The sequence below is a fragment of the Nansenia antarctica genome (genome assembly GCF_963989245.1).
Source record: "Nansenia antarctica genome assembly, chromosome: 7".
Taxonomy (NCBI): Eukaryota; Metazoa; Chordata; class Actinopteri; order Argentiniformes; family Microstomatidae; genus Nansenia; species Nansenia antarctica.
Window position 1 is genome coordinate 4,707,002 of NC_137677.1, and position 12,500 is coordinate 4,719,501.

At 51.4% G+C, this 12,500-nt stretch overlaps 1 protein-coding gene across 1 annotated transcript in view; it reads left to right on the forward strand.

The window, feature by feature from the left end:
• Positions 1-12,500, forward strand: part of arhgef18b (rho/rac guanine nucleotide exchange factor (GEF) 18b) — a gene marked incomplete at both ends in the record, with an annotated part of 54,780 nt that overhangs the window by 38,934 nt on the left and 3,346 nt on the right. The window lies entirely within an intron of this gene.

The window sequence follows — 12,500 nt, forward strand, 5'->3', positions numbered from 1 at the left end:
GGGGGGGGGGGGGGGGTGGTGATGGTGGTGGTGGAGGTGGTGCTGGAGGAGGTGGAGGTGGTGGTGGTGGAGGTGGAGGAGGTGGGGGGGGGGGTGGTGGTGGTGGTGGAGGTGGAGGTCAAGAGGAAGACCATCGAGGTGGGTGGAGGATAGGGATGGAACGATTATCGTTTTTGTTGTTAATCGCGATAAAAACACCCGCAATAACTTAATCGGGGAGCATTTTAATGATTTAAATAATCGTCATAATCGTATGTTATGAATAAACTGTCATATAATTGCGATTCCTCACATGAGCCGTGCGCGAATATCCTCACAGAACTTGTCTCACGCTATTGTTCAGCCTGCATGGGTAACGTTACTGTCAAGTCAGTCAGTCACTAGGTAACGTATGCTAGCCTACTCACCATGGCTGGTGAAAATCGTGACATGAACATTTCTAATCGTCCCACCCCTAGTGGTGGTTAGGGCTGCAACGATTAGTCGACATAATCGACGACGTCGATCATAAAAACTTGTCGACGTGGAATTTTAGTGTCGACTAATCGTATTTTTAATTTAAAAAAAAAAGATTTTTATTTTTTAATTTTTTTAAGCTTGTTATAAAAAAAGGTAACATTAACATGAAACATGAAATTATATTAAACTAAGATAATGCGACGGTTATCTTAATTTTTCAAACCTGCTCATTACAGAAAACGTAAACAACATTTCTATCATCGCTTGCGCATTCAGGCCGACGAGGCAGTCAGAAACATGTCAGAGTCACGTGCTACCAAGCGGACCAATCACGTGCAGTGCGGTCTGCGTTGTTCTGCGTAGCACTAGCCCCTTTTTGAGATTCTGGGGAAGGTGCGCGTCGTCGGTGTGACGCAGAAGCATAAATCTGTTTATTATTTATTTTGTTTCATTGAAACAAAGATTGATTATTGTATGTATTAAATGTTTTGGAAGGTCCAAATTCAAATATTTCATGAGTCATTATTTGAATTTGCAATGGGAACGTATGTTAAGCCAGAGAGACTGGACAACAGGGTGACATTCACAGGTGTGCAGACTTGAGAAGGTGAGGGACAACATGCACTGGAGCCCGCGGCCACTGCCGCGGCCACACTACTAATCGCGACTAATCGAAAAAATAATCGACAGATTAGTCGACTACCAAAATAATCGTTAGTTGCAGCCCTAGTGGTGGTGGTGGTGGAGGTGATGGAGGAGGTGGTGGTGGTGGAGGAGGTGGTGGTGGAGGAGGTGGTGGGGGTGGTGGTGGTGGTGGAGGTGGTGGTGGTGGTGGAGGTGGAGGTGGAGGAGGTGGAGGTGGGTGGTGAATCAGAATCAGAATCAGAAGACTTTATTGCCATGACAACATGTAAACATGTTAGGAATTTGGTTTGGTACAGTGGAGCGCAGTTTACAGCAGGACAGGTGCAAGACAGGACAAGACAGTGCAAACCAACGTCATAGTGCAAAAAGTAATAAATAAATATAAATATAAGAAGTGCAAAGTGCCAAAAGATCAAGTGTTCAGGTCAAGACAGTCCATAGCTCTCTGAGTGGGGGTGGAGGGAGGGTAGATAGATGGGGGTCAGGTCAGGGGGGACGGGGGGGGGACACCAGCAGCATTTAGGAGCCGGATGGCCGTGGGGAAAAAGCTGTGTGAGTGTCGGGCCTTCACAGTCTTTAGTGACGCAACCTCCTGCCTGAGGGGAGCGGGGCGAAGAGACCGTGTCCTGGGTGTGCGGGGGTCAGCCATGATCTTCCTGGCCCTCCTCAAAGCCCTACTTTTAAACAGGGCCTCAAGGGGAGGGGGGGGCAAAGGGCAGCCAATCACCCTCTCCGCCGAGCGTATCACAAGGCCAAGGCCGAGCTGCAGCGGGGAACCAGATGATGATGATGATGATGATGATGAAGGTGATGAAGGTGACGATGGACTGGATAATGGCCGTATAGAAATTCACCAGCATGGACCTTGGGAGGTGGAATTTCCCTGAGACGTGGTGGTGGTGATGTCAATGTTGATTTTATTCCTATCTCAAGAGATTTGTTTCCCTCCCACACACACACCCACACACACACACACACACACACACACGCACACACACACAGTACAGCAAAACCCTGTAAAGAAACAACGGCTGTTCATACCTGGATAAGATAAGGCGTGTCTAGACCTGCTGAGAGCCCAGGTGAAGGAGCTCAGGCCATTCCCACGCCCCCTGCCTCCCACCCCCGCCCGCCCTCCCTCTACCCACACCCCTCTCCCTCCCTCCACCCCTCCACCCCCTCCCTCTCTCCCTCTCTCCCTGGCACCAGCAGCAGCCCTATATGGAATATCAGCAGCCCTGAGCGAGGAGGCCTGACAACAATGTGGCAGTGTGCAGGAGAAAGGGCCTGGGCATGGGCTTCTCCTGTATCACCCCCCCCCTCCCCCTGCCCACCCCCTCCCTGCCCCCCCCCCCCCCCCCCCCCCCACCTCCTTCCATGCCCCCCTCCCTCCCTGCCCCCCTCCCTCCCTGCCCAGCTCCCTGCCCACCTCCCTGCCTGCCCCCCTCCCTCCCTGCCCCCCTCCCTGCCCCCCTCCCTCCCTTCATACCACCCTGCCTGCCTGCCACCTGCATCGCTGCCCCCCCCCCCCCCGACCGACCACCCTACCTCCCCTGGGCTCCTGTATCAGCCCCCCAGCTCCTACCCCCCCTCTCTCTCTCTCTCTCTCCTTCCATCCCCCCCCTCCCTCCCTCCCTCCACCTCCCAGAGCCTGTTTACTGATGGGCCTGCCTGATAACCACAAGTCAGCCATGCCGTGGTGGGAAACACAACCCTGTGACCTGAACACTGACATCTGACTACAGTTGTACCCACTCACCCAAGCCAGGAGAACACACACACACACACACACACACACACACACACACAGTAGTCTCTCTTTCACTACCTCCATGCACAACACAATGTGTGGTATTGTGTGTGTGGGTTTCAGGGCAGAGGAGGAAGCTGCTGTAATCTTAGCCATAGTGTTGTGTGTGTGTGTGTGTGTGTGTGTGTGTGTGTGTAATGTGTATGTGTGTTATGGTTCTGTTGCGGAGACGTTATGATACCCAAGATCAGGTTCAACGGTTTTCATAGAAGTCGGATATGTTTTTGTCCTGTGGTGAGGAAGTGAAACTTAGTCCCCAAATTGTTATACTACTTTTGTACTACTGCGTGGTATAACACACACACACACACACACACACACACACACACACACACACACACGAGAGTGGAGCCGATGAGCTTACACCCACTGTGAGGGACGTCTGTCTCTGTGTGAGATGCCGTCGTGCCGTCTGTGATGTCATCAGTGACATCAGTGTGCTGTCTGCAGGTTCTTGATTGGCTGACGTACGGTCGTCTCCTCGGTTCTGATTGGGCGGCAGCGTCTTCCACTCTGCTCTGCAGGCCCCTCTGACCTGTGGATGAACCCAGTCTGCCCTTGATCCGGTTACTTTGATAGGAGACACTCCCTAGTCCCTTCAGTCATCTGTCTGTCTGTCTGTCCGTCCGTCTGTCCGTCTGTCTGTCTAGCCACAGTTCTATTCGGTTGTTAAGTCGTGACGTGTTTCCGGGTCCAACGTTGGCTGAGGCGCTCTCTTCGAAATGCCTCAGTAATGATAATAATTCATTATATTTGTATAGCGCTTTTCCAAGGCTCAAAGACCCTGACAACATGGGAAAAACAGAAAAGTGCTGTGTCCCTTGTTGTATGAATAGATCCCAGTCTAAAAAACGATTGAACTGTCATTCTACCGCTTTAGTACACTGGTACTCTGGTGCTTTAGTACACTGGTACTCTGGTGCTTTAGTACACTGGTACTCTGGTGCTTTAGTACACTGGTACTCTGGTGCTTTAGTACACTGGTACTCTGGTGCTTTAGTACACTGGTACTCTGGTGCTTTAGTACACTGGTGCTCTGGAGCGGGGATTTTTTTATTTGGACCCCGAAATTGCTAAACGTCACGTTTGACGTCAGACTTAACAACCGAATAGTGGTCGACAGGCCTCACTCGTGGCTTCAGAGTGGAGTCTGTCGTAAAGCGGCTGACATGAATGACGTGCTCTAGTAGAGTCCATGTCATCTCATTTATCTGACAAGCAGCCTCTTTCACACCGGGCAGGAATCCTGCTCCCGGAACATTCTACCGGTCGGTCGCTCCCTGGAACAAACACAACTGGCCCTTTGTGGATCGATTTGGCGGAATTGTTTTTGAGGAATTGACTCAGTGTGTAATACCAGGAACACCAGACAGCCGTGGAGATGAGTTCAGAGGGTCAAGGAGAGGCTGGAGCCCAGCAGAGGGAGGGTTGTGTAGGAGGAGGAGACCTTAGACCATGACCTTATCTGTCCCATCAACTCCCCTCGTGATGCTATTCCGTGTAATGCTCTCTCTCTCTCTCTCTCTCTCTCTCTCTTCTCTCTCTCTCTCTCTCTCTCTCTCTCTCTCTCTCTCTCTCTCTCTCTCTCTCTCTCTCTGTCTCTCTGTCTCTCTCTCTCTCTCTCTCTCTCTCTCTGTCTGTGTGTGTGGGGGGAGGGAGGGTCTGTGTGTCTGTGTCTGTGTCTGTGTATCTGTGTGTCTGTGTCTGTGTGTGTGTGTGTGTCTGTGTCTGTGTGTGTGGGGGGGATACTGAACGGACCTCATAGTCGCAGTTCTGGGCCGGGAGCCAAGCAGACATCATCGTCATCATCATCAGACGTTTAATCAAGACCCGTCATTAGGGTCATCAGGATCATTAGGGTAACCTTCAGCTGTAATCAGCCCTCATGAAGAAGTGGCTTCTGTCAATGGGCCACTCAGACGTGTGTGTTAAACAGTGGGAAGCTGCACGTTGCTGCACGTCCAATCAAAGAGCCCACCTGGTGTGTGTTATCTGGTGTTATCACACCAGGGCCGCGGTGCCACGCCCCCGCCCTGCCCACGCTGATGGGAGGGGTGCAGCTGGACTGTACAGGGTACACAAGGGGCCTAGTGTGTTATGTGTGTTATGGTTCTGTTGCGGAGACTTTATGATACCCAAGATCAGGTTCGCTGGTTTTCATAGAAGTCGGATATGTTTTTGTCCTGTGGTGAGGAAGTGAAACTTAGTCCCCAATTTTTTAAACTCCTACTCCTACTACTGCGTGGTATAACACACACACACACACACACACACACACACACACACACACACACACGGGAGTGGAGCCGATGAGCTTACACCCACTGTGAGGGACGTCTGTCTCTGTGTGAGATGCCGTCGTGCCGTCTGTGATGTCATCAGTGACATCAGTGTGCTGTCTGCAGGTTCTTGATTGGCTGATGTACACTCGTCTCCTCGGTTCTGATTGGGCGGCAGCATGTTCCACTCTGCTCTGCAGGCCCCTCTGACCTGTGGGTGAACCCAGTCTGCCTTGGATCCGGTTACCTTTATAGGAGACACTGTCTGTCCGTCTGTCTGTCTAGCCACAGTTCTATTCGGTTGTTAAGTTGTGTTTCCGGGTCCAACGTTGGCTGAGGCGCTCTCTTCGAAATGCCGCAGTAATGATAATAATTCATTATATTTGTATAGCACTTTTCCGAGGCTCAAAGACGCTGATGATATGGGAAAAGAGGAAAGTGCTGCTGTGTCCCCTTGTTGTATGAATAGATCCCAGTCTAAAAAACGTTTGAAGTGTCATTCTACCGCTTTAGTACACTGGTACTCTGGTGCTTTAGTACACTGGTACTCTGGTGCTTTAGTACACTGGTACTCTGGTGCTTTAGTACACTGGTACTCTGGTGCTTTAGTACACTGGTACTCTGGTGCTTTAGTACACTGGTACTCTGGTGCTTTAGTACACTGGTACTGACGTCAGACTTAACAACCGAATAGTGGTCGACAGGCCTCACTCGTGGCTTTAGAGTGGAGTCTGTCGTAAAGCGGCTGACATGCATGACGTGCTCTAGTAGAGTCCATGTCATCTCATTTATCTGACAAGCAGGCTCTTTCACACCGGGCAGGAATCCTGCTCCCGGAACATTCTACCGGTCGGTCGCTCCCTGGAACAAACACAACTGGCCCTTTGTGGATCGATTTGGCGGAATTGTTTTTGAGGAATTGACTCAGTGTGTAATACCAGGAACACCAGACAGCCGTGGAGATGAGTTCAGAGGGTCAAGGAGAGGCTGGAGTCCCATCAACTCCCCTCGTGATGCTATTCCGTGTAATGCTCTCTCTCTCTCTCTCTCTCTCTCTCTCTCTCTCTCTCTCTGTGTGTGTCTGTGTGTGTGGGGAGAGGGAGGGTCTGTGTGTGTGTGTCTGTGTGTCTGTGTGTGTGGGGGGAGGGAGGGTCTGTGTGTGTGTGTGTCTCTGTGTGTGTGGGGGGAGGGAGGGTCTGTGTGTCTGTGTGTGTGTGTGTGTGTGTGTCTGTGTGTGTGGGAGGTTTCATACTGAACGGACCTCATAGTCGCTGTTCTGGGCCGGGAGCCAAGCAGACATCATCGTCATCATCAGACGTTTAATCAAGACCCGTCATTAGGGTCATTAGGGTCATTAGGGTAACCTTCAGCTGTAATCAGCCCTCATGAAGAAGTGGCTTCTGTCACTGGGCCACTCTGACGTGTGTGTTAAACAGTGGGAAGCTGCACGTTGCTGCATGCATGCCCCCCCCTTCAAAGAGCCCACCTGGTGTGTGTTATCTGGTGTTATCACACCAGGGCCGCGCTGCCACGCCCCCGCCCTGCCCACGCTGATGGGAGGGGTGCAGCTGGACTGTACAAGGTACACAAGGGGCCTAGTGTGTTATGTGTGTTATGGTTCTGTTGCGGAGACGTTATGATACCCAAGATCAGGTTCGCTGGTTTTCATAGAAGTCGGATATGTTTTTGTCCTGTGGTGAGGAAGTGAAACTTAGTCCCCAATTTTTTTAACTCCTACTCCTACTGCGTGGTATAACGCACACACACACGAGAGTGGAGTCGATGAGCTTACACCCACTGTGAGGGACGTCTCTGTGTGAGATGCCGTCGTGCCGTCTGTGATGTCATCAGGTTCTTGATTGGCTGACGTACGGTCGTCTCCTCGGTTCTGATTGGGCGGCAACATGTTCCACTCTGCTCTGCAGGGCCCTCTGACCTGTGGATGAACCCAGTCTGCCCTTGATCCGGTTACCTTTATAGGAGACACTCCCCTGTCCCTTCAGTCTGTCTGTCCGTCCGTCCGTCTGTCTGTCTGTCTGTCTGTCTAGCCACAGTTCTATTCGGTTGTTAAGTCGTGACATGTTTCCGGGTCCAACGTTGGCTGCAGTAATAATAATAATTCATTATAGTTGTTTATTATATATATTATATATATATATATATAGATACTGTATATATATCAGGGTAACCTTCAGCTGTAATCAGCCCTCATGAAGAAGTGGCTTCTGTCAATGGGCCACTCTGACGTGTGTGTTAAACAGTGGGAAGCTGCACGTTGCTGCACGCATGCCCCCCCCTTCAAAGAACCCACCTGGTGTGTGTTATCTGGTGTTATCACACCAGGGCCGCGCTGCCACGCCCCCGCCCTGCCCACGCTGATGGGAGGGGTGCAGCTGGACTGTACAGTGTACACACACACACACACACACACACACACACAGCCTCTAGCAGCGTGGGTGTCAGGTGAGTTGTGTAAGTGTGTGTTTGTGTTATCTTCAGAAGGAATGCGTGTGGGTTTAGAGTCGCACCACCGAGTGCGTCTGACTTTTGATTGGTCCAGGGAACAGGAAAGGGCCGTGGCTTTGACATAATAGATTGTCGTGGTAAATGCACACAGGCAAGGTTGGACACACATTGGCAGTTGGAACCCCGGCTGGCCACGTGTCGAGGTATCCTTGGGCAAGACACTGAACCCCAAATTGCTCCCAATGAGCGGGCCGGTGCCTTGCATGGTAGCTTGCCGCCATGTGTGTGTGTGAATGGGTGAACGAGAGGCCGTTGTAAAGCACTTTGGAATAAGGCGTCTCTGTATAAGTCAGTCCATTTACCATTTCAGAGCAGCCGTCCACTCCCATCTAATCATGCGCATGTAAATGCTCAACTCCACGCTTGCGTCCTAACTGCATAACTGATGGGGCGGCTGTGGCTCAGGAGGTAAAGCCGGCGTCTAACGATCGTAAGGTTGACGCCGATTCGATCCCTGGCTCCACGTGTCTAGGTGTCCTCGGGCAAGACACGGAACCCCAAATTGCTCCCAACGAGCGGGCCGGCGCCTAGATCCATTACATGGTTAGATACTTAGTCTCAGAGGAGAGCGGGGGGGGGGGGGGGGGGACGGACATATTCAGATAATGTTATTTCTTTCCGAGTACAGACAGCGTTGGCAGCAGCTGGGAGCTAACAGTCTACCAGTCTAACAGTCTAACAGTCTAACAGTTTACCAGTCTACCAGTCTACCAGTCTAACAGTCTAACAGTCTAACAGTCTACCAGTCTACCAGTCTAACAGTCTAACAGTACCAGTTTGTCTTTGGTTTGTTATTTCAGAGGCACGTTAGGAGCTTAGCATGAACAGACAGAGGCCCCCCCCCCCGCTGGTCTCAGGACTGGGACAGGCCCCTTCCTTCCTAGAGAGAGAGAGAGAGAGAGAGAGAGAGAGACTTCCTGGGGCGTTGTGTACAGGGAAACACTGGAGCTTACAGGATTCCTGATCGAGTGTCCCAAGGAGCTGCCGCTGCTGCTCTGAGGATGAAAGCCGCCACAACATATAATTACACGGACCTACCCTGTTATTAATACGGCTTGTGGAACGCTGCCAGCTCCAATTGTTTATGTGCTGTCAGTCAGGTCCTTTGTGTGCCTCCCCTGCTCCTCCTCTCCTCCCCTCCTCCTCTCCTCCTCCTCCCTCTCTTCCCACTCAGATCTGACTCCCTGGAAAGCCTGCGTTTACGCCGGGCACCTCAGGAAAGGAGGGGAACAATGGAGCATCTGTGTACATGAAGAGGGCAGGGGGAGAGGAGGAGAGACAGGAGAGGATATAGAGGGGCGGTGTGGGGGGAGAGAGAGGAGAGGAGTAGAGTGGGGGTAGAGGGAGGAGAGGAGGAGAGGGGGGGTGGGGGGGTAGAGACAGGAGAGGGATAGAGGGGGGGTGGGGGGGTAGAGAGAGGAGAGGAGTAGAGGGGGGTGTAAGGGGAGAGAGAGGAGAGGGATAGAGGGGAGGGGGTGTGGGGGGTAGAGAGGGAAAGTGCTGGTCTAGCGCTGGATTGGTCAGGTTCGGCCTGGGGCGTCTCGACGGGGGGGGGGGGGGGGGTCCGTTAGAGCCTCCTCATCCACCATGCAGCCCCCCCTCAGGTTCATTCTCTCTCCATCGTACACGTACACACACACACACACACACATATACACACACACACATATACACACACACACACACACACGCACACATACATATACACACACACATATACACACACACATGTACGCACACACACACACATATATACACATACACACAGGGATTTCCTGTCCAAATCCATTCCTGTTTCCCTGAGATAAATAATTGAGAGAAACCGGAAAATTATAATAAATAATTTCTGTGAGCAGCGTGACGTGAAATGGAACTGTTAGATGATTATGTATGTATATATATACTGACATTTACTCTGCCTCTGCATGAACAGTCATCAACGCTGTGTGTGCGTGCGCGCGTGCGTGTGTAGGCGTTCGTGTGTGTGTGCGCTGTTGTTGCCTACCATATTTACTTCCACAAAGTCGGCATTACTTCAAAGCACACATGTTGTTTATGCTGACACTGTAAACATGACGTTGATATGCATAATTACTACATGCATTACATTACATTACATGAATACATGCATTAATACATTAATTAAAAAAGAAATAGCGTGGAAAATGCCGAGCTTCAGCGGAGAGCATTGTTGTCACTAGGGGCGACCGACAGGCACGATATCTGTATGTTTGGACAGGGATACAAGCTGGATGGCTGACCCTGGAGGAACTAGCCATTTACGCTAGCTAGCAATAGGGCTACGCTAGCAATAGGGCCAAAGTTAGTGAATTTCAACATAGGTGACATGGTGCTGTCTTTGTTCAGCCACTTGATACCAACTCTATTATCCCTAACATTGGTGACTAAATAAACAACAGCTTACCAACAAAATACCACACATTGTCTTGTATGGGGAGAGTGAAAGAGAGAGAAGAAGAAAGAGAGAGAGAGAGAGAGAGACTGTGTGCGTGTGTGTGAGAGTGACTTTTCCTCCAGTATGAGTGTGTGGCTTGGCTTGAGGAGAGAGAGAGAGAGAGAGAGAGAGAGAGAGAGAGAGAGAGAGAGAGAGAGACTGTGTGCGTGTGTGTGAGAGTGACTTTTCCTCCAGTATGAGTGTGTGGCTTGGCTTGAGGGGAGAGAGAGAGAGAGAGAGAGAGAGAGAGAGAGAGAGAGAGAGAGAGAGAGAGATCTATCTCTCCTTCTCCCCTTGTGTTCTGCCTCCAGACAAAACTCCTCAGAAATTCAGAATGACACTGAGTATATACAGAGTTGAACATCGCCTTTCCTAGGAGAAATGTGATTTATTCCACATTCAACCCTAACACACACACACACACACACACACACACACACACCTCCAGAGGGCCTCTCTGCACAGATGCTTCATGCATATTGTATACATATTTGCACACTTCCATGCACACTCGCACACACACACGAGACTACGCTCACACACATGAGTCACACACTCACACAGACTCACACACTCACACAGAGAAACACACACACACACACAGACACACACACTCACACACACACACCTCCAGTCCCTCCTGAGAGGGCCTCCGCCTCAGGCCACCCTGTCAGCTCTCGCCCGTCCCAGCAGCTGGGGGGGAACCCCACACACACAGCTGGATCCCTCTGCCCCCCCCCCCCCCCCCCCGAGCCCTCTGAGACCCTCTCCTCCTCATGTTTTTCCCATCTCCAGGAAACCGACAGGAAGTGCACCCTCATCCATCTCACTGGGGGTGACAGGCGCAGGCACAGGAACTGCCCCTCAGCACAGGTTCTCACACTCTCCCTCCCTGGAGGGGCCTGCTATAGACATGCTCAGGGTGGATGTGTGTGTGTGTGTGTGTGTGTGTGTGTGAGAGAGAGAGAGAGTGTGAGAGAGAGAGAGAGTGAGTGTGAGTGTGTGAGTGTGTGTGTGAGAGAGAGAGTGAGAGAGAGAGTGTGAGAGAGTGAGTGTGAGTGTGTGAGAGTGTGAGAGAGTGAGTGTGTGTCTGTGAGAGTGTGTGTGTGTGTGTGTGTGTGAGAGAGAGTGTGAGAGAGAGAGAGTGAGTGAGTGTGTGTCTGTGAGAGTGTGAGTGTGTGTGTGTGTGTGTGCGTGTGTGTGTGTGTGAGTGTGTGAGTGTGTGTGAGAGAGTGAGTGTGGGAGAGAGTGTGTGAGAGTGTGTGTGTGAGTGTGTGCGTGAGTGCGTGTGAGAGAGAGAGTGAGTGTGGGAGTGTGTGTGTGAGTGTAAGTGTGTGTGTGTGTGTGTGTGAGTGTAAGTGTGTGTGTGGGGGGGGGGGTACACCTAGTGTCTCTCGTCCTCCAAGGTTGTTCTGAGTGGGACAAAGCCACCAGTGTTGTCAGGGTTCCCAGCCTGTGATGTAACGGGAGCGTAGCTCCGCCTCCTCCCCGCTGATGTAATATTGTTTGTTCAAGAGAGGTACACCTTTATTTACACAGGGACTTAGTGAAGGGTTTCATGTTTCCTCTGTGTGTGTGTGTGTGTGTGAGCGTGAGTGTGAGTGAGTGAGTGTGAGTGAGTGTGAGTGTGTGTCAGCGTGTGCGTGTGAGTGTTTCTGTGTGTGTGTGTGTGCGAGTGTGTGTGTGTGTTACTGTACCATACATAACACATCAAAAGACGCTCTCCGAGCCGCCCCGCTCAGCAGAAAGCGTAGCATGTGTTTCCGATTGTCCCTTTTATCCCATAAATACCCTTCTCTACCCAGCACTCCTCCAGATTGTGTTTCATCCGCCGTGCATTTCCTCCGCGCCGAGCGGAGACGACGCGTTGCCCTTTAGAAGCCTCTCTTCCTCTCTCTCTCCCTCCCTTTAGAAGCCTCTCTTCCTCTCTCTCTCTCTCCCTCCCTTTAGAAGCCGTGTTCAAAGAGCGCCGAGTTTCTCTTAAACACTACCAGCCGTGCGAGCCTCTCCGCAAAGCAGCCCTGGAGCGCATCGACATGCACACAAAAAAAGGCATTTGGCTGCAGCCGTTCTACAGCGCAGAGTTTGGCAAGCTGTGTGTCCGTCGTGTCGACCTAGAAGATTCCGTGACAATACTGTAATGTGATTTCTCACGAGGAAATTGTCTTGAAACACGGCACAGCCGTCGAAAGTGTAAAATCCACAACAGAGGCCGAAACTCCTCGTAGCTGTGGCCGCGTTAACCTCTCTGCCTCCTCCTCCGCCTCTCATACCCGCGTCTACCACCCGTCTTCCGTCGTAGACTGAAGACCCATCTCTTCAGGCT